Genomic DNA, 23,887 nt, shown 5'->3' on the forward strand with positions numbered 1-23,887 from the left:
CCTTCCTCCACCTGTGGAAGTACTGTGCCTTTAAGCCGCTTTGTACTCTGCCCCCCACCTGTGGCAGTACTGTGCCTTTAATCCGCTGTGTACTTTGCATCCCCCACCTGTGGGAGTACTGTGCCTTTAAGCCGCTGTGTACTCTGAAACCCTGCCTGTGGGGGTGCTGTGCCACATTGTCTGGGTGTGAAAATGTTAACTTCAGCTTCTCTGGGGGAAATGCGAAAACAAGCTCTGTGGGTGAAATTTGTTATCAGCTTCTGAGGGGTAAATGTGAATACATAAGAATGCCAGAACTTGTACAGCCTTGCGCTAAAAATATATATTATCTTCAGAGTGGAACAGGATCGATTTGGCCACAAATCTTCAGGTCAGTTTTTGTCATTTTGATACCTATATTCATATCGGTACCATAGAGCAATGCTGTCCAAGCTTCTGCATTCTTATACTATCACAAGCGCAGGGGCAGATTGTGCCTTTAGCTACTGCCGAATTGTTTTACTGATTTGAACCTTTTTTTTGTCAGGGATGGTGTTTTTATTTTATTTTATTTTTTTCATTTTATTTTGAATTTGAAAACATGCTCTTTGGATGAAATTTGTTATCCGCTTCTGTGGCGGAAATGTGAAATCGTGCTCTATGGGTGAAATGTTTAACTGGACTGCCGGTAGCAAGCCTCGCAGCAGACCGCCAGCTCAATCCAAGATCATACTATCGCTTTTCTTAGGCAGCATTTGTAATGTGCGCTACTTGAGTTGACATTTAGGAGCTGTGGGAGTACTCTGGCCCATGCTCTTTGGATGAAATTTGTTATCAATTTCTGTGTGGGTATTGTGCCCCATGCTCTGTGAAGGAAATTTTTAACTGGACTGGCAGTAGCAAGCCTCAGTTTCTGTAGGGTCACTGTTAAAATATTTATGTTATTCATTAACTTCCTATTTTACCATGATGTCTATGGTGACAGAACCCCTTTAAGTCATTTCCCCATCCACAATTATTTGCAGGCCAATTGTCCTGTTCTTACAGCCATTTATCCTCCATTTGCAGCCTCCTTGTCTTTACTCAGACCATTTACAGCCATTTTACAGTACTGAAGTTTGGGTCCCCATTGACTTAAATGGAATTATTATTATTGTTATACATTTTTTATAGCGCCATTTATTCCATGCCGCTTTACATGTGAAAAAGGGGGCAAATATAGACAAATACAATAAACATGAGCAAAAAACAAAGGACTAACAGGTACAGAAGGACGGAGGTCCCTGCCCACGAGGGCTCACAGTCTGCAGGGGATGGGTGAGGATACACTAGGAGGGGGTAGAGCTGGTTGTGCGTCGGTTCAGTAGGTTGAGGATCACTGCAGGCTTGTCAGAAGAGGTGAGACTTCAGGTTCTCTTTGAAGGTTTCTATGGTAGGCGAGAGTCTGATGTGTTGGGGTAGAGAGTTCCAGAGTATGGGAGAAGCACAGGAGAAGTCTTGGATGCAGTTGTGGGAAGAAGAGATAAGAGGGGAGTAGTGAAGGAGATCTTGTGAGGATCGAAGGTTGTGTGTAGGTAAGTACCAGGAGACCATGTCATAGATGTATGGAGGAGACTGGTTGTGGATGACTTTGTATGTCATAGTAAGGACTTTGAACTGGAGTCTCTGGACGATAGGAAGCCAGTGAAGGACTTGGCATAGGGGAGAGGCTGGGGAATAGCGGGAGATAGGGAGATTAGTCGGGCAGCTGAGTGTAGGATGGATTGGAGTGGTGCCAGAGTGGTAGAGGAGAGGCCAGAGAGTAGGAGGTTGCAGTAGTCAAGGTGGGAGATGATAAGGGCGTGCACTAGTGTTTTTGTAGTTTCGTGATCAAGGAATGCGTCAATCCAGGAAATATTTTTGAGTTTGAGATGTCAGAAGGAGGCAAGGGCTTGGATATGTGGCTGGAAAGAGAGGGCAGAGTCGAGGATCACCATTAGGCACCGAGCATGCGGGACTGGGGAAAGTGAGCAGCCATTGACATTGATGGATAGGTCTGGTGGAGGGGTAGAGTGAGATGGGGGAAAGATGATGAATTATGTTTTGTCCATGTTCAATTTTAGAAAGCAAGCAGAAAAGAAGGCAGCGATAGCAGACAGACAGTGTGGGATTTTGGTGAGTAAGGTGGTGAGATCAGGTTATTGTAGGTAGATCTGCCGTGGGTAGTGTTGAGCATTCCGATACTGCAAGTATCGGGTATCGGCCGATACTTGCTGTATCAGAATTTCCGATACCGAGATCCGATATTTTTGTGATATCGGGTATCGGGTATCGCAACAACATTAATGTAATAATGTGTAAAAAAGAGAATTAAAATAAAAAATATCGCTATACTCACCTGTCCGACGCAGCCGGGACCTCAGCGAGGGAACCGGCAGCGTTGTTTGTTTAAATTTCGCGCTTTTACTTGGTTACGTGAAGTCCCGGCTTGTGATTGGTCAGGGCGGCCATGTTGCCGGGACGCGGACCAATCACAGCAAGCCGTGACGAAATTACGTCACGGCTTGCTGTGATTGGTCCGCGTCCCGGCAACATGGCCGCCATTAACCAATCACAAGCCGTGACGTCACGGGAGGCTGGACATGCGCGTATTTTGAAAAGCGCGCGTGTCCAGCCTCCAGTGACGTCCCGGCAACATGGCCGCCATTAACCAATCACAAGCCGGGACGTCACGGGAGGCTGGACATGCGCGTATTTTGAAAAGCGCGCGTGTCCCAGCCTCCAGTGACGTCCCGGCAACATGGCCGCCATTAACCAATCACAAGCTGGGACGTCACGGGAGGCTGGACATGCGCGTATTTTGAAAAGCGCGCGTGTCCAGCCTCCCGTGACGTCACGGCTTGTGATTGGTTAATGGCGGCCATGTTGCCGGGACGCGGACCAATCACAGCAAGCCGTGACGTAATTTCGTCACGGCTTGCTGTGATTGGTCCGCGTCCCGGCAACATGGCGCCGTGACCAATCATAAGCCGGGACATCACTGGAGGCTGGACACGCGCGCTTTTCAAAATACGCGCATGTCCAGCCTCCCGTGACGTCACGGCTTGTGATTGGTTAATGGCGGCCATGTTGCCGGGACTCGGACCAATCACAGCAAGCCGTGACGTAATTTCGTCACGGCTTGCTGTGATTGGTCCGCGTCCCGGCAACATGGCCGCCCTGACCAATCACAAGCCGGGACCTCACGTAACCAAGTAAAAGCGCAAATTTTAAACAAACAACGCTGCCGGTTCCCTCGCTGAGGTCCCGGCTGCGTCGGACAGGTGAGTATAGCGATATTTTTTATTTTAATTCTTTCTTTTACACATTAATATGGTTCCCAGGGCCTGAAGGAGAGTTTCCTCTCCTTCAGACCCTGGGAACCATCAGGAATACCGTCCGATACCTGAGTCCCATTGACTTGTATTGGTATCGGGTATCGGTATCGGATTGGATCCGATACTTTGCCGGTATCGGCCGATACTTTCCGATACCGATACTTTCAAGTATCGGACGGTATCGCTCAACACTAGCCGTGGGATTCTATGAGCTGTCCCAGGCCGACGGTGTAGATGGAGAAGAGAAGGAGTCCTAGAACTGAGCCTTGAGGAACACCGACAGACAAGGGGCGAGGTGAGGAGGTGGTGTGGGAGAGGGTGGCACTAAATATTGTGTCTGTTAGATATGGCGAGATCCAAAATAGGGCCAAGTCTGTGATGCCAAGAGATGATAGAATCTGTAGCAGGAGAGAGTGGTCCACAGTGTCAAAGGCAGAAGACAGGTCCAGGAGAAGGAGGACAGAGTAGTGTCACTTGCTCTTGGCAGTTAGTAGGTCATAGGTGACTTTAGTTAGGGTAGTTTCACTAGAGTGATGGTGTCAGAAGCCAGATTGTAACCAGTCAAAGAGGGAGCAGGAGGAGAGGTAGGAGGACAGTTCAAGATGGACATCCTGTTCCAGTAGTTTTGATTCATAGGGGTGAAGAGATATTGGGTGGTAGCTAGACACAGAGGATGGGCCGTGGGAGGGCTTTTTGAGGATGTGTGTGATCTTGGCATGTTTGAAGGATGAGGGGAAGACACCAGTTGTGAGTGAGAGGTTGAAGAGGTGTGTTAGGGTTGGGATGAAGGCTGTGGCGAGGTTAGGGATGAGGTGGGACAGGAGCGGATCAAACGTGCAAGTGGTGAGGTGTGATCATGACAGGAGGGTGGAGAGCTGATCTTCTGTCATGGTCGAGAATTTTTTTGGGGAGGAACAGGGTTGAGCAGCTAAGAGGGGTATTGGGTGCTGTGGGCCAAAGCTTCCTCTGATCGTTTCGATCTTCTGTTTAAAGAAAGACGCAAAGTCCTAAGCAGAAATGAGAGAGGAGGAAGGAGGTGCTGGGAGACGGAGTAGCAAATTGAAAGTGTTGTAAAGCTATTTAGGGTTGTGAGACAGGGAGGATATGAGACATGAGAAGTAAGATTGTTTTGCAGCAGTGAGCCTGGACTTGAAGCTGGTGAGGGACTGCTTGTATGCAATGAAGTGCTCGGCAGAGTGGGATTTCTTCCATCTCCACTCAGCGACACTGGAAGCCCGTCTCAGTTCTTTGGTCAGGCTGGTCAGCCAGGGCAGACTGTTGATTGTACGAGTTTTGCTATGATGAGGATGGTGGCCGAATCAAGTGTCGCTGTTTTTGTGGTGTTATGAAAAGTGGCAGCAGCATCTGTGTCGTGAAGGGAAGCTATGTCTGTAAGAGGGAAAAGGGACTCAGAGAGTGATTGTAAATTGAGGTGTTTGAGATTTCTGAGAGGGTGGGTGAATTTGTGTAGTGGGAGTTCTGCACTAGGAGAGGAGAGGGAAAAGAATGTCAGTAGGTTGTGGTCAGACAGGGGTTGGGGTGAGTTAGTGAGATTAGTAATGCAGCAGAAGCGGGTAAAAATAAGGTCTAGTGTGGGATCATCTTTGTGAGTGGCCTCAGAAGACCATTGACTGAGGCTTCCTCAAGGAAGCGAGAATCAGTCTCATGAAACACGCATCGGGGAGAGTGGTCGTTCCCTGGACTGAACCTAACATACTATGGGTAATTAACCTTTTATTTCAATATTCTTTTGTGCAGCACTTTTGTGCATGTTATGCGCAGCATCTACTTTTGGCTGAAACCACCCGAATTGTTATAAGGGGAGAAATTTCTTCCCTTTTAGCACATGCGTGGTAAGGGATTATTTTTGTTTCATGTCTATAGTTACAGCCATTTGGAAGTAAATTTGTCTGCTGCTATATAATCAGCCCAGGATAGCGACCACTTTGCGTTCGCACCTATTAGGATCACACTATTTTCCATGCTAATGTATAATTTCTTTAATCTGATACAAAAAAAATTATTTCGTCTTTTGATGTTTTATATTTAATAAATGGTATTTTTATATACAAAAAATTCTAGTTCTCCTAATTTCAAACATGCTATACTTGAGTTAGTATATGTGTTATAAATTGCACACTGCTGGTCTTTTTTATATGTTACGGCAATCAGAAGATGTGACAAGGGCTGGAAGAGTGACCATATGGAGTTGAGGGGCGGTAAGGTGAGTGTAAAGGGTTTTTTTTAATTCTGACTTTTATTTTGCTTTGGGATCTGGAGAGATCCCACAGCAAAATAAAGGATATTCCATTGGCAGATAATAACATTTCTACAAATCAAATTTCCCGTGAAAATCTGTATGAACTTGTGACCGAGTTTTGCCCGATCCACACATGCCTACTGCCAATGAGAGTATACTTTTGCCCAAAGATAGTTGACTTTGGGGGGAACACAATCAAATGTTTAGCAAATATTGGTCAGGTAAGGGGTAGCCGTAGGACAGATGAGAACAATCTTTTGCTACATTTTAACCCCATTTGTTTGTTATGCTCTGTGGTCTGTAGAGATGTCAGAGCATAAGAAACATCTTTTTAGTGCAAATTCAAATTCAACCAAATTCTATTTAATTCTGCCGGCCTTTTCCAGCAAATCTGCCAGGAAAAAAACTCTAGATATTCTCTCATCTCTAATAATAAATTTGACTTGCACCATGTATTTTCTTTTTATTCGTGTTAAAAATGTTGGTGCAATTTAGCTATTAAATCCTCTCTGCTGAATGTAACTTATTTTTATACACTGCCACACATTTTTATGGTCGTAGAACCCTGTCCACTTGCTATATTGTCAGTTTCACCTTTTTGGAAGAACCGTTATGTATGTCACAATATGACACAATTGAATGCCAAATAGGACGACTTCAGTGCATATTATATTACAGCAAAACAAAGTGAACGTACTGCTATACATCATCCACATGGATATGGCAAACCATCAAGATGAGAATATATAGCATTACATAGTAATCATATTATGCCTGCACAATATTTATTCTTACTATTGAAATACGCTAATGTACATAGCGTTGTGTGCTTGGTTTGTCTTTGTCAGGCCTTATGCATATTTATTTCCTCCATTTTAATATTATATTATGCACATGCAAGTTGTTCATGGCATCATGAAAATGTAGATTCTCTTAGCATTACGGAATCTTTTAAAGAGAATTGGCAAACAAAGGCATTCACCCCAAAAAATAGATAATGGATATAGATGACCAGATTTGAGATCACTGGTCGGGGTGTTTAATGAACTCATCTGATGCATCTCGTAAACTAAAGTATGTTTTATTACAGTCATCAGTGCATTGGCCCAACTTCCTATAACAACCCTAAATCAAGCTGAAATGTTGATGATTTTGTACTTGCATTAAACATCTTTTTATGATTGTGCCTGCACCCTAAATGTTACTTGGTGTTGATGGTATAAAATGTATTCTGATGGAGGACTTTGTAATGAATATTTGAATATTTCCCCTTAACTAATTCATTATCAACCTACGAGCTGCAGGGATAATCCCATATATCAGTTCAGATGATATGTTTATGTGAAAGATAAGATACTGAATACATTATGGAAATATTTTGAATTAGAATTATTGGGTTGTGTTTTTCCAGTTGGGTTCTGTTTTATCTTATATTGTTTTATCGTTTCATTTTCTATCCCATGTTACACATTCACTGCATCTAACACAGAAGGAAGCAATATTCTAAGTGTAAATATCAGAATAAAATTTAGTGCACTAAATGTCCTCTATTTATGACAAGATAGAGGATTTTGTGGATATAGTCCGCGCTGCCGATAATGATATAAAGTCAAGGTGTTCAAATAGACAAAAAGTGATTTAATTAAACGCGTTTCAAGGTTCAAATGACCTCTTCCTCAGGACTTCACCACCCATTGAATTAAACCATGTTTTGTCTATTTGAACACCTTGCCTTTATATCATTATCGGCAGCGCAGACTATATCCACAAAATCCTCTATCTTGTCATGTCTGACCCGTGGACCACATGCGGACCCGTGGATCTGTTACAGCTGGAATCCTCATTGAGATCTATATGCCTAACCAATAGATCTATCAAATTAGTGCAATTTGAATTTAATGAAATTTGTGTCCATTGGATAAGACCCTATTGCGTTGATCTCTCCGACAGTTTAATCCTCTATTTTTTTATAATATGTCCGTCATTAACCATTTAGGATCCAGGTATTTTTTGTCTTTGCGCTTTCATTTTTTCCTCTCCAAGTTCCAAAAGCCATAACTTTTTTTTCCGTCAACATAGCCATATAAAGACTTGTTTTTTGGGATACAGTTTTGGTGGTACCCATCATTTCACCATTTAATATACCAAAAAGCAGGAAAGAATACAATCCCTATCAAATCATGTTTCCACTTCTAAGAGTTGGACTCTTTAATTGCTTTAAGAAATTACACAATTAAAATATTATTTTCTAATAATGTTATATTTACAAGTTTATATTTTATTTAGTATAAAATCTTTACCTTATGCCTCTTTCTCCAAATGTGTCTTGCCTACAGTCCAGCCTGGCGGTGGGAGTGTCATAGCTTAGGCTCTATGAGTGCTGCCGGCTGTGTGGAGCTACATACCATTGAGGGAACCATGAATGTCATCAAGTACTGTGACATACTGAAGCAGAGCAGGATCCGCTCCTTTTGAAAACTGGGCCAAAGGGTTCGTATACCTATTCCAACATAACTGTCCAAAACACACTTCTAAGACAACCACTACCTTGCTAAAGAAAGTGATGTCTGAGTTGGCCTTTACTGAGCTGGGGCATAATGGTGGCCAATGGTGAAGGCAGTCTCGTCAGTCGCTGGGATATAATCAGCAGAATTAAAAGGGAAAGTTGTGGAAGGGATGCAGGATCAGCCCGTCTTAACCCCTTCATGACCTTGGGATTTTCCATTTTTCCGTGTTCGTTTTTCGCTCCTCTCATTCCCAGAGCCATAACTTTTTTATTTTTCCGTCAATTTGGCCATGTGAGGGCTTATTTTTTGTGGGACGAGTTGCACTTTTGAACGACATCATTGGTGCTGAGCTGGCGTTTTTAATGATACCATTTTGGTGCAGATATGTTCTTTTCATCGCCCGCAATGCGCGGCAACCAAAAAAACGTAATTCTGGTGTTTCGAATTTTTTTCCCGCTACGCTGTTTAGCGATCAGGTTAATGCTTTGTTTTATTGATAGATCGGGCGATTCTGAACACGGCGATACCAAATATGTGTAGGGTTGAGGGGTTTTTATTGATTTATTTTGATTGGGGCGAAAGGGGGTGATTTAAACTTTTTTATATTTTTTATTTTTTTCACATTTTTTTAACTTTTTTTTACTTTTGCCATGCTTCAATAGCCTCCATAGGAGGCTAGAAGCAGGCACCACTCGATGGGCTCTGCTACATAGCTGCGATCTGATGTTCGCTGCTATGTAGCAGAATTGCAGGTGTGCTGTGAGCGCCGACCACAGGGTGATGCTCACAGCTGCCGGGGATCAGTAACCATAGAGGTCTCAAGGACCTCTATGGTTACTATTCTGAAGCATCGCTGACCTCCGATCATGTGACGGGGGTCGGCAATGCGATCATTTCCGGCCGCCTGGCCGGAAGCGGTAGTTAAATGCAGCTGTCTGCGTTTGACAGCTGCATTTAACTAGTTAATAGGTGCAGGCAGATCGCGATTCTGCCTGAACCTATTACGGGCACATGTCAGCTGTTCAAAACAGCTGACATGTCCCGGCTTTGATGCGGGCTCATTGCCGGAGCCCGTATCAAAGCGGGGCTCCTGACCTCGGACGTACTATCCCGTCTGAGGTCAGAAAGGGGTTAATAAGCAACATCCAGGCCTCGGGTGCAACATGAAAAAAATGTGCTTTTACTCAAGCAGTTAATGATGATGATTACAGCTCTCCACAATTATTCATTACACTGAGCTAACAATCCCTCATGATGTGATAAACCAAGCTCTTTTCTGGCAATTTGCTGCAGCTCTCCTCACTCCCACAACATTAAAGCACACTAAAACTTCTCCCCTTAGCCTCGACCTTGGAATCCACAGCAACTCAGACTTAAAGGAAAGTGCCTCTGCTCTCTTTCCACTGCTGGCAACTAAAGGTACCTTCACACGAAACGACATCGCTAGCGATCCGTGACGTTGCAGCGTCCTCGCTAGCGATATCGTTTCGTTTGACACGCAGCAGCGATCAGGATCCTGCTGTGATGTCGCTGGTCGCTGAATAAAGTTCAGAACTTTATTTGGTCGTCCGATCGCTGTGTATCGTTGTGTTTGAAAGCAAAAGCAACGATACCCAGCGATGTTTTACACTGGTAACCAGGGTAAACATCGGGTTACCAAGCGCAGGGCCGCGCTTAGTAACCCGATGTTTACCCTGGTTACCAGCGTAAAAGTAAAAAAAACAAACAGCACATACTTACATGCGTCCCCCAGCGTCTGCTTCCTGACACTTACTGAGCGCCGGCCCTAAAGTGAAAGTGAAAGCACAGCGGTGACGTCACCGCTCTGCTGTTAGGGCCGGAGCTCAGTCAGTGTCAGGAAGCAGAAGCTGGGGGACGCATGTAAGTATGTGCTGTTTGTTTTTTTTACTTTTACGCTGGTAACCAGGGTAAACATCGGGTTACTAAGCGCGGCCCTGCGCTTAGCAACCCGATGTTTACCCTGGTTACCCGGGGACCTCGGCATCGTTGGTCGCTGGAGAGCGGTCTGTGTGACAGCTCTCCAGCGATCAAACAGCGACGCTGCAGCAATCGGCATCGTTGTCGCTATCGCTGCAGCGTCGCTTCGTGTGAAGGTACCTTAAGGATCATATCAAGACTTCTTTTTTTGATCCCTATCTGATGTCGTCTGCCAGTTGGGCCCTTTTTGAACCACACAGTACACTATGTCCCATGTGGTTCAATGGATTTTGCTGCAGTCCCAACAATGGCCACAGCAAAGGCACTAGCTGGCCTCCTTGATCTCCAGCATCACTCAATCTCAGGGATGCAGGGTTGCTTCTCCTGGGCTTGTAAGTTCTCCTATGGGGGGCTGCTACTCACCAGACTTCACAAAAGAGTCCTTACACTAATAACATCTGTGTGTGTAAAAAATGGCTGAAGAGCTGCCTTCTCACACCATCAGAGTTCATAGACATGTGTGACACCTGAATTTTTTGGGTGCCACACTGGGGGTAAAGGTGCTGGACTGGTCAAGCATGTCTTCAGGCCTAAACCCTATTTAGCATCTGTGGGTAGTAAGCAGCTGTGACTGGCAGTAAATAGATTACCACTGGTCACAGGCATCAGATGATGAGAGAACTACTATCCAATAAATAAATAAAATGATGCGGGGTCACCCCAGAAAAGGTGCATCTATTAGACATGCCAATTCTGGCACTTTGCCTGGTTCTTCCCACTTACCATGGTGCGGTGGCAAGTGGGGTAATAGGTTTGGTGTTGGACCCCTCTATTCTTGATAACTATCCATGATAAATCTGACAGCTGGGGGTTGCAGCCCGCAGCTGTCGGTTTTTCCTGCACTGGTTATCAGAAATAGAGCCCACACCATTTTTTTAAATTATTTTTTTATTGCACAGGCAGTGGCTGATGAATAATTTCATCAACCTCACCTGATCTCGCTGCTATCAGCAACAGCAGGCGTACGCTGATGAGAGTAGTACTCTCATTAGCCAACACCCGTGACCTGTGATAACCTTTTTACCACCGATCATAGCTGCTGGCTCAAACGCAGTCATCTGACAGCGTGGGAACCACAGTTCACTGACCAGCGGTAGCGATCTTACTGCCAATCAGATCCACCAGTGTTTCTTGCATTGTCACAGAGATCACAGCATGGTAAACAGCCAATGTTCAAGGTGCTGAACCCAAACAGTAACACTAGCTTCCTGGAGAAGTCTGTGTTCAGGGGCCATGCACAGACACTAGGTGTTTGGTATGGACCACAAACTTCACTGTTCTGATTCGCCCATCACTATCTGTGGGGCATCCTCAAATGGAAGGGGGAGGAGTGCAAGGTCTCTAACATCCACCAGATCTGTGATGTCGTTTTGGAGAAGTGGAAAAGCCAGTGCTTGAAAATAATGGTTATCACACAAAATATTGACATTTTGGGCACAATTTGTCCATTTTCACTTAGGGGTGTACTCACTTGTGTTGCCAGAGATTTAGACATTAATGGCTGTGTGTTGAGTTATTTAGAGTACACACCAAATTTACACTGCTATATAAGTAGTGCATTGACTACTTTACATTGCATGAAAGTGTCATATCTTTAGTGTTGTCCCATGAAAAGATATAATAAAATATTTACAAAAATGTTAAGGGTGCACTCACTTTTTTATGTAATGTAATAATATGGTGCCTATATTTGTCCATCTATTGCAGGTGAGAATATTTCAGGTTGGCTTTACTTTATCCCACTGCAATCTACATTATTACCCTTTGGAGAACTGTCTTTTTCTCTTATTCCTCCACAAATGATACTGCAGTGCCCAGGGGGAAACTAGATGTTATAGGTGCCAGGGCCAGCCAATAATAAAGAAATTAGGAATGTCACAGGCGGAGGTGTGGCTTGATTGCCCTGTGTCCCTTTCACTGAGCCCTTACTGCGTGTGTGTGTGTGCGTGTGCGTGTGCGTGCATGCGTGCGTGCGTGTGTGTGTGCAGTTTCAGGGATGAATGCTGACAAGGGTAATAACATAATCAAAATTGAGTCTTTACTGTATTCACTTCACAATACATAGTCCATAGCAATGGTATCACAGTCTTTCATAAAAGCTTGAAATTTTAGGTAGCAAGAGGGATGGTCACTGTGATGTTTAACCCCTTAATCCCATATGACGTACTATCCCGTCAAGGTGACCTGGGACTTAATTCCCAGTGACGGGATAGTACGTCATATGCGAACGGCCACGCTCACAGGGGGAGTGCGGCCGATCGCGGCCGGGTGTCAGCTGACTATTGCAGCTGACATCTGGCACTATGTGCCAGGTGTGGTCATGGACCGCCCCTGGCACATTAACCCCCGGAGCAACGTGATTACATTGCGTTGCTCCGAGGGTCTCAGGGAAGCACGCAGGGAGCCCCCTCCCTGCACGATGCTTCCCTATACCGCGGGAACACTGCGATCATGTTTGATCGCAGTGTTCCCGCGGTATAGGGAAGCATCGCGCAGGGAGGGGGCTCCCTGCGTGCTTCCCTGAGACCCTCGGAGCAACGCAATGTAATCACGTTGCTCCGAGCGTCTCTTACCTCCTCTACCTGCAGGCCCCGGATCCAAAATCTCCACGGGGCTGCATCCGGGTCCTGCAGGGAGGTGGCTTACCAAGCGCCTGCTCAGAGCAAGCGCTGGTAAGCCTGCAGCGCTGTAAGTCAGATAGCTGATATGACAGAGTGCTGTGCAAACTGTCAGATCAGCAATCTGTGATGTCCCCCCTGGGACAAAGTAAAAAAATGTAAAAAAAATTTCCACATGTGTAAAAAAAAAATAAAATTCCTAAATAAAGAATAAAAATATATATTATTCCCATAAATACATTTCTTTATCTAAATAAATAAAAAAACAATAAAAGTACACATATTTAGTATCGCCGCGTCCGTAATGACCCCACCTATAAAACAATCCCACTAGTTAACCCCTTCAGTGAACACCGTAAAAAAAAAAATGAGGCAAAAAACAACGCTTTATTATCATACTGCTAAGCAAAAAGTGGAATAACATGCGATCAAAATGACGGATATAAATAACCATGGTACCGCTGAAATTGTCATCTTGTCCCGCAAAAAATGAGCTGCCACACAGCATCATCAGTGAAAAAATAAAAAAGTTATAGTCCTCAGAATAAAGCGATGCCAAAATAATTATTTTTTCTATAAAATAGTTTTTATCGTATAAAAGCGCCAAAACATAAAAAAATATAAATGAGGTATCGCTGTAATCGTACTGACCCAAAGAATAAAACTGCTTTATCAATTCTACCAAACGTGGAATGGTATAAACGCCCCCCCCCCCAAAAGAAATTCATGAATAGCTGGTTTTTGGTCATTCTGCCTCACAAAAATCGGAATAAAAAGCGATCAAAAAATGTCACGTGCTCGAAAAGGTTAACAATAAAAACGTCAACTCGTCCCGCAAAAAAAGACCTCACATGACTCTGTGGACCAAAATATGGAAAAATTATAGGTCTCAAAATGTGGAGACGCAAAAACGTTTTTGCTATAAAAAGCGTCTTTTAGTGTGTGACAGCCAATCATAAAAATCCGCTATAAAAAATGCTATAAAAGTAAATCAAACCCCCCTTCATCACCCCCTTAGTTAGGGAAAAATAATTACATTTTCACGTTAGGGTTAGGGCTAGGGTTAGGGCTAGGGTTAGAGCTAGGGTTAGAGCTAGGGTTAGAGCTATGGTTAGGGTTAGAGCTAGGGTTAGGGTAAGGGTTAGGGCTAGGGTTAGGGTTAGAGCTAGAGTTAGGGTTAGGGCTAGGGTTAGGGATAGCGTTGGGACTAGGTTTGGGGCTAAAGTTAAGGGTTAGGGTTGGGGCTAAAGTTAGTGTTGGGGCTAAAGTTAGGATTAGGTTTGGGGCTAAAGATAGGTTTAGGGTTTGGATTACATTTACGGTTGGGATTAGGGTTGGGATTAGAGTTAGCGGTGTGTCAGGGTTAGGGGTTTGGTTTGGGTTACCATTGGGATTAGGTTTAGGGGCATGTTTGGATTAGGGTTTCAGTTAGAATTGGGGAGTTTCCACTGTTTAGGCACATCAGGGGCTCTCCAAACGCGACATGGCATCCGATCTCATTTCCAGCCAATTCTGCGTTGAAAAAGTAAAACAGTGCTCCTTCCCTTCCGAACTCTCCCGTGCGCCCAAACAGAGGTTTACCCCAACATGTGGGGTATCAGCGTATTCGGGACAAATTGGACAACAACTTTTGGGGTCCAAGTTCTCTTGTTACCCTTGGGAAAATAAAAATTTGGGGGGCTAAAAATCATTTTTGTGGGAAAAAAAGGATTTTTTATTTTCACGGCTCGGCGTTGTAAACTATAGTGAAACACTTGGGGGTTCAAAGTTCTCACAACACATCTAGATAAGTTCCTTGGGAGGTCTAGTTTCCAATATGGGGTCACTTATGGGGGTTTCTACTGTTTGGGTACATCAGGGGCTCTGCAAATGCAACGTGACACCTGCAGACCAATCCATCTAAGTCTGCGTTCCAAATGGCGCTCCTTCCCTTCTGAGCTCTGCCATGCGCCCAAACAGTGGTTCCCCCCACATATGGGGTATCAGCGTTCTCAGGACAAATTGGTCAACAACTTTTGGGGTCCATTTTCAACTGTTACCCTTGGGAAAATACAAAACTGGGGGCTAAAAAATAATTTTTGTGGAAAAAAAATTATTTTTTATTTTCACGGCTCTGCGTTATAAACTGTAGTGAAACACTTGGGGGTTCAAAGTTATCACAACACATATAGATAAGTTCCTTGGGAGGTCTAGTTTCCAATATGGGGTCACTTGTGGGGGGTTTCTACTGTTTGGGTACATCAGGGGCTCTGCAAATACAATGTGACGCCTGCAGACCAATCCATCTAAGTCTGCATTCCAAATAGCGCTCCTTCCCTTCTGAGCTCTGTCATGCGCCCAAACGGTGGTTCCCCCCCACATATGGGGTATCAGCGTACTCAGGACAAATTGGTAAACAACTCTTGTGGTCCATTTTCAACTGTTACCCTTGGGAAAATACAAAACTGGGGGCTTAAAAATAATTTTTGTGGACATTTTTTTTTTTTGACGGCTCTGCGTTATAAACTGTAACCGCGCCTTCCCTTCCGAGCTCTACCATGCGCCCAAACAGTGGTTTACCCCCACATATCGGTTATCAGCTTACTCAGGACAAATTTCTCAACAACTTTTGGGGTCCAATTTCTTCTCTTACCCTTGGGAAAATAAAAAATTGGGGGCAAAAAGATCATTTTTGTGAAAAAATATGATTTTTTATTTTTACAGCTCTGCATTATAAACTTCTGTGAAGCACTTGGTGGGTCAAAGTGCTCGCCACACATCTAGATAAGTTTCTTAGGGGGCCTAATTTCCAAAATGGTGTCACTTGTGGGGAGTTTCAATGTTTAGGCACATCAGGGGCTCTCCAAACGCAACATGGCGTCCCATCTTAATTCCAGTCAATTTTGCATTGAAAAGTCAAACGGCGCTCCTTCCCTACCGAGCTCTACCATGCGCACAAACAGTGGTTTACCCCCACATATGGGGTATCGGCGTACTCAGGACAAATTGCACAACAACGTTTGGGGTCCAATTTCTTCTCTTACCCTTGGGAAAATAAAAAATTGGGGGCAAAAAGATCATTTTTGTGAAAAAATATGATTTTTTATTTTTATGGCTCTGCATTATAAACTTCTGTGAAGCACTTGTTGGGTCAAAGTGCTCACCACACATCTAGATAAGTTCCTTCAGGGGTCTACTTTCCAAAATGGTGTCACTTGTGGGGGGTTTCAATGTTTAGGCACATCAGGGGCTCTCCAAACGCAACATGGCGTCCCATCTCAATTCCAGTCAATTTTGCATTGAAAAGTCAAATGGCGCTCCTTCTCTTCCAAGCTCTGCCATGCGCCCAAACAGTGGTTTACCCCACATATGTGCTATGAGCGTACTAAGGACAAATTGTACAACAACCTTTGGGGTCCATTTTCTCCTGTTACCCTTGTTAAAATAAAACAAATTGGAGCTGAAATAAATTTTGTGTGAAAAAAAGTTAAAAGTTCATTTTTATTTAAACATTCCAAAAATTCCTGTGAAACACCTGAAGGGTTAATAAACTTCTTGAATGTGGTTTTGAGCACATTGAGGGGTGCAGTTTTTAGAATGGTGTCACACTTGGATATTTTCTATCATATAGACCCCTCAAAATGACTTCAAACGTGATGTGGTCCCTTAAAAAATGGTGTTGTAAAACTGAGAAATTGCTGGCCAACTTTTAACCCTTATAACTCCCTAACAAAAAAATTTTGGTTCCAAAATTGTGCTGATGTAAAGTAGACATGTGAGAAATGTTATGTATTAAGTATTTTATGTGACATATCTCTGTGATTTAAGGGCATAAAAATTCAAAGTTGGAAAATTGCAAAACTTTCAAAATTTTCACCAAATTTCCATTTTTTTCATAAATAAGCGCAAGTTATATCGAAGAAATTTTACCACTATCATGAAGTACAATATGTCTCGAGAAAACAGTGTCAGAATCGCCAAGATCCATTGAAGAGTTCCAGAGTTATAACCTCATAAATGGACAGTGGTCAGAATTGTAAAAATTGGCTCGGTCATTAACGTGCAAACCACCCTCAGGGCTTAAGGGGTTAAGATGGAATCTTCCCAGTTAATGGCTTAAATAAAGTGATTGGCTGACTGCTGGTTATATACCAGGTTACTATATTAATTCACACAGTCCATCAGTAATATTACTACCAAGGATGAGCGTACACAGTTTTGCTCACTGTGGAAATAGTGTTCACTGCTTACTCATGATTAAGTCCTGATATGGTTCCCTGTCACAGGGCATACAGTAGAAGATGCAGTACACATAAGGCACTCATGCTGTCAGAACCATTAAAGGCGTGGAGTGTAGCAGAAGAGCCCTTGTACAGCTCTATGTCTTCTGTCTCTAAGAAGATTGAAATTTAACATGCCCTCTTGGCGTAGGCTGTGTCAGTTTTCTGGTCGATGGAAATAAAGAAAAGCGATTCCTAGGCTAGAGGCAGAGCAGCCTAGAAAGTAGACCTCTCCTCACGTCGTTCAGGCTACTTCACCTCAGACATTACTGTGGCTGCTCTCCCACTCTTTTTCTCCTCACAGAAAGGAGCGAGTTCCTCTCTGACTCCTCCCTCAGCAGCTTCTAGAGGCTTCCGCAGGAAACCAAGCTGAGAGTGTCATGAGACCAAACTCTTGCACCTTTACACTTTGGACAGTAAATGGCAGCATAGGACAATTTATCAAATAAACCACATAACAGGACATAGGTTTTTGGTAACCACTCAACAACTATATTTTGCAACAGATAAGAGGAGGTACTGGGACATCACAATACCAAGAACACAGACTTGGAATAGTAAAGTCAGCTTCTTCATCCTTTGTTTGAAGAATACATGCTATAGTGAAAATGTTACGATCAAGCAAAGGTTGTATTCATTTATACAGAAGACAGAGTAGGTCAATACTTACAGCACAGAGTTATAAGCTGGAGCCCAGTTGGCAAAATATTGGGCTTAGCACCTTTTTCTAGGATAAAGTGAAATAATATTTTAAGAGTGTTACTAACATCAAAAAGAGAAATGCACCAATCTTTTTTCTCAGATGTCAACCTAGTTGCATCTTAATTGCATCCCTTTTTTTCTTATCCATTTTCTTTTTCACTGAAGTAAACTTTTAACTATTTTGTCCAATGAATCTTCCCAATAAATCAGTTAAAGAGGAATGAAACTTGGTTGAATCTCTGCGGTACAAAGTCTGTCTTCAATGTGTCATCAGTTTTACACGGTTGTCCGTAGACTTTAATGGCCATATCTAATGGGTGGGAATAAGACCTGCTCTGAAATTGATGGACACGTAGATTTGTTTTTAAAACTGATGTGTACACGGATCAATGAAAGGGCTTGTGCAGATGACTTTATTATCAGTCCAAGTGTGATCATTCAAAACATTGGATCACACCCGGACCAATGCTGATCTGTGCACATGTCCTATTATTTCCACTGCATGCTCAAGTTTAATCAGATATTTGGATCGCACTCGGCTATGCAAGTGAATGAGTGCTTGGAAAATTTCAGACTGCACTTGACATCCGATTTCCTTGGACTGACAGAATGGAGGAGATCGTTTTTTTCTCCATCTTCTCTTCTCGTCCGAGAGAATTGGAGCAAAAAACTGTGATCATACTCTGATCAGAGCGTGATTTGTGTTATTGACTCGATTCTCTAGGATAAATTTGCAAGAGAATATACATTTGTGTGACCCTAGCCTTAGAAAGATTTTTCACGTCACATGCATATGTTGCCTTTTCTATACTAAAGATATTTTTAAATTTATGAATGAATGTTTATTTGAAGGAAATATGGTAACGGAAGTAATATTGCATTATTCTGCAACATTCTTCATGAAGCAGCTCTAGAGTCCAATATTTTCTGCATTCTGTTGCGTTCACAAAGCCCCTTAGTTTTGCTTATTTCATAACACACATTATAAAAACACTTCCTTCACAATACCAGGTTTGTTCCCCGCTCTGTACTTTATAGCAATCCTTCATTTGCAGCAGACTATAAAACGTGCCCTCTCTATATAATCAACCGCAATTTTAGACCATATTTACAGCTTTATTTTTAGCTTTACAGTACTTATGTAAAAGTGTTGATTTCACCTTAATAAAGTCTTGTTTTCTATATTATTTTTTATACTTATAGAGCCGTTTCTGTATGTGAACGATCTTGTGTTTGCTACAATCCCTTCTGTTAACAACTCACAATCAACAAATTGAAAACCTCAGTGTTTTATTAGCTGATGTCGAGAATTTCGATCCTTGGGGCTCATTTCAACACCTTCCTTTCATCATTTTTCATTACTGAACTTGCATGGTGGAATCCATGGGCACAAGTGAGGAAAATAAAAATATCCATGGTAAAAAAAACTTCACATTTCTAATTATTTATATTAATGAGTGGCTGTACATGAATGAATCCTGCCAGGTGGCATTTACATTTTTATAATTTGTATATTTTAGTAAAAACCATTAAAGCATTTCTCCACTTTATCTTTATTTCACCAGATGTGACAGGGACATGATTTTTTTCCACTTATTAATATATATTAATTGATTGTTAGTGCAGTGTAAATGGCAGAATTCAAACCTAGCAGCTCCTGTGCACCAGACAACAGCTCTTCCCTCTGAGATATTCAGCTTGATGGACAGTTCTGTGCTATACTTGTACCTATGTTGTTGCTGATGGTCTCAACCCTGAGTTTCCTGTTGGTTATCACCCTGAGTTCCTGATTGGCTCATTCTGATTGCACACTCTATTTAAACCTGGCCTTATTCTCCTTTCCTTGCTTGATTATTGAGCTACCAGCATCTAGTCAAGCTTCCTTCCACCCGCTGCTTATTCCTTCAAACGACACTGATGTTCCTGATATTGACCGCTGTCTTTCCTGGCTATAATTACTGCTTATTCCTTCAAACTACATTGCTGTTCCTGTGTATCGACTCCTTGCCTATCCCTGAATATGCTACCTGTTGGTGCTGCCACTAGTGGTTTCAATATCATTACTCCAAACCAGGTCAGTCCATAACAGAATAATCACACTCACAAAATGGAGTCTGCTGCAGCCCAACTGAGGCAACAAGTCGCTGAACTTCAGAATTTTGGTACCACCTACCAAGATAAGATTTCTAAGTTGCAGACGCAGGTGTTGGGTCAGGAGAAGGAAATTATTGAGTTGCAGACGCAACTTCTGGAATTGCGCAACCCTGGCTCGGAATCAAACTCACACATGCCGCTGCCCATAAAGTTCAATGGGGATCGTTATCACTACCGTGGATTCCTAAATCAATGCAGTATCTATTTCCAGATGCATCCCTCTCCGTTTTCCAGTGTCAGGAAAAGGGTTCTGTTTATCATTAATCTCCTGACTGATGAGGCCTTTGCCTGGGCCTCACTTTATGTGGAGAAGAACTCTGACCTCCTAAATGACTTAGTTTCTTTCATCACTGCTATGAACCAAGTGTTGTGCTACAGCTGAAACCAAATTGTATAACCTACCTCAAGGGCAGCTCTCTGTAGCTGAATATACCTCCGAATTCTGCTGCTGGATGGCAGACACCACATGGAATTTGGCTGCCCAGAGGAGTCAACTTCACAGAGGATTATCAGAGCTAATATAAGATGAACTTGCAAAGGTTGACACCCCTGATAATTTGGAGGACTTTATTCAGCTATGTATCCGAATTGATCAGAGACTCAATGAAAGAAGAAAGGAAAGGCTGTGAGTCTTTGGAAGCACCCCTAACTACTCTTTTACTCAATCAGCAATAAAAAAAACAGGAAAAGGAATGTGTTCCTGAACCTATGCAAATTGATATAATCCATAAATCTCTCTCTGCAGTAGAGAAGGAGAGGCAGCATTCAGAGAACCTATGTCTCTATTGTGGGGGCACTGGATATTTTGCCATCAACTGTCATAATAAAAGGACCACAGGCTTCACAAATGCCAGGACTGAAAGCAATTTAGACCTCTTTGAACAGCCAGATCCGATTCTGCAGACCTTCTTATCCGTAATGCAAGATAAAGGCAAAGAGCAATCACCATGATCTCATTTTGTCATTCCCATACAGGTCATAATTGGGAGCCAAAAAATACAATGCCCTGCCATGTTAGATTCTGGAGCAAGAGGGTATTTCATGGACTTACAGTTCACACTTGACAATAACATTGAAAGTAGGACTAAATCCATGCCCATTGATATGAAAACTGTGGATGGATCACCTTTATTGTCTGGACCTGACTCACAAGACAATTGAACTGGAAATCTGTTTTGAACTGAATCATCATGAAGCAGTTAGTTTTCATCTTATTTCGTCTCCAAAATTTCCAGTTATTCTAGGAATTCCCTGGTTTACAATTCATAACCCATCTATCAACTGGGCATCGAGGACTATTATCTTTCCCTCTGAGCTGAGTACTGTAGGAACAATTGCCATGGTAATGGATGTGTTTCCAAACAAATTAAAATTTCCAAGATTTCTCATCAGAATTTTGATAAACTACCATCTCAGTACAAACAGTTCAGTGAGGTCTGCATTAAGAAAAAAGCCGATCAACTGCATCCTCATCGTCCTTATGACTGTCCCATTGAATTGCTTCCTGGAGCGTCTATTCCATTTGGATGAATTTACAATCTTTCTGAGCCAGAATTAATAGTATTAAAGGAATACTTAGATGAAAATTTAGAGAAATACTTTATTCTATGCTTTTAGAACTAGATATGGACATTTTGAATATCTGGTTTTGCCTTTCGGCCTTAGCAACACCCCTGCCACCTTTCAGCACTCCATCAATGATGTTTTTTGAGATTTTTTTGGATCAATTTGTTGTTGGTTATCTCAATGACATTCTTATATTTTCAGATATCCTGGATGAGCATTGCAAACATGTCTAGTTAGTCCTGGAATGTCTACTGGAAAATCATCTCTATATCAAACTCAAAAAATGTCAATTCGAACAAACCAAAACTCAATTTCTGGGCTATATTATCTCCCCAGTAGGTCAGAGCATGGATCTCTGTAAAATCAGAGTGGCTGCTGAATGGCCTAACCCAATAAGTTTAAAAGACCTTCAGCGCTTTTTAGGATTTGCAAATTTCTACAGAAGATTCATTAACAAATTTTAAAAAATAATCTTACCAATTACTAAACTCTCAAAGAAAATCAGAGTGCCTTTTTGGTCTCCAGAGGCACAAATGGCTTTTGACAAACTAAAGACACTTTTTACTTCGGCACCATTACTTGTCCATCCAAGCCCTGAACTGCTCTTTGTTGTCGAAATAGACGCCTCAGACTCTGCAGTGGGAGCAATTTTATCACAGCGAGTTGGAGACAAAATTTAGCTTCATCCTTGTGCATTCCTTTCTCATATCATATCAGCTGCAGAAAAGAACTATAACATTGGGAATAAGGAACTGTTAGCCATGAAAGTTGCCTTCTCTGAAATGAGGCATCTTTTGGAATGGGCCAATTATCCAGTGACTGTTCTTACTGACCACAAAAAGGTTGAATTTATCTGTACAGCTAAGAGGTTCTCTGCAAGACTTTTGATGTTGAGCTTTATTTTTCTCCAGGTTTAGTTTAATAATTTCTTATCAGCCTGGTTCAAGAAATGGCAAGGCTGATGCCCTGTCCAGGATTTTAGCTGAACCTGGACCTCAGGATAGGTCTAGCACTGACTGTACCATTCTACATCCAAAAATGTTTTGGGAATACTGAACTAAAAACAATTTTTGACGAAAATCAAAGAGAGATACCAAACTGACTTCTTTTTTAACCTTCCTTCTCAAGACATTGATATTTCTTTTAAGGAGGGATTTTGGATGCAGAACCACCAAATATATGTCCCTGAATCTGCTCGACTTGAAGTCCTCAAATGTGTCCATGATTCTAAACTTGTAGGACACACTGGAGTAATGAAAACACAAGAGCTACTACTTCGATCTTTTAGGTGGCCTAATTGTAGGAAGGATGTGAGAAAAAATGTTTCTTCCTTTTTAACATGTGCTCGGAGCAAGATGCCACAATCTTCTCCTCTAGGACTTCTTCAACCTCTTCCTGTTACATCAAAGGCCTTGGCGATCAATCTCAATGGATTTTAGTGGACCTAGCTACATCTAAAGAAATGACTGTTGTCCTTGTTGTGGTGGATGGGCTCACAAAGATGGCCCACTTTATTCCAACTAATGGAATTCCTACTGCTGAACAAACCACAGAATTAGTGGTTAAAGAGGTATTCAGACTGCAAGGAATTCCTGAGAATGTCGCTTCTGATAGAGGTGTTCAGTTTACATCAAGATTTTGGAAAAGCTTCTGTACAGTGTTAGGAGTTACTGTGAATTTGTCTACTGCCTTCCCCCCACAATCAAATGGCCAGATTGAAAGAACTAACCAAACCCTTGAACAATACATGTGCTGTTTTATTTCTTACCTACAGGATGACTGGGTGGATTATCTACCAACAGCAGAATTTTATATGAAACACTAAAGGCGAGTGGTAACTGTATTCACTAGTAGTGATGGGTGAACCCCCTGATGTTTGGCATCGGCGGGTTCGCCCGAGTATTTTGTAAAGTTCGAGTTCGGGGTCGGACATGACACGTACTTGTGTCTGAACCCCAAACTCGGACTTTACATATATTAGATGGGGAAATGCAGTGAATACCGACAGAAGGTAATGAGCGGCCCCTGATGCAGATGCGGCCAGGAGTCAGGACAGCAAACTACATTGCTGTTCCTGTTTATCAACTCCATGGCTACCCCTGACTACACTACTTGCTGGTGCTGCTCCTAGTGGTTGCAATATCACTACTCCAAACCAGGTCAGTTTATTATAGTTCCTCACAGATTGCACAGCTCCTCTGTCCTCAAAATGGTCACTGATGGAGGTGCATGGACTCTCACAGTACTGCAAACCCCACCTCCATTTCATATTATGGATCACATGATGGAGGTGGGTCAGGTGATATGTCATATGATGGATGACTTGAATGGCCGTGTGATGGGTAATGTGATGAACATTCAGGTGCACATTTTGGAGACAATCTAAGGTTGGAGAAGAAATCGCTCACCTAGAATTTTTTTTCCTTATGAAGTACAGCCTTTCACTCCTTAAAATGAATATGTACCACATCCCAGACCCATACAAAAC

The sequence above is a fragment of the Ranitomeya variabilis genome, chromosome 2 (assembly GCF_051348905.1).
Source record: "Ranitomeya variabilis isolate aRanVar5 chromosome 2, aRanVar5.hap1, whole genome shotgun sequence".
NCBI lineage: Eukaryota > Metazoa > Chordata > Amphibia > Anura > Dendrobatidae > Ranitomeya > Ranitomeya variabilis.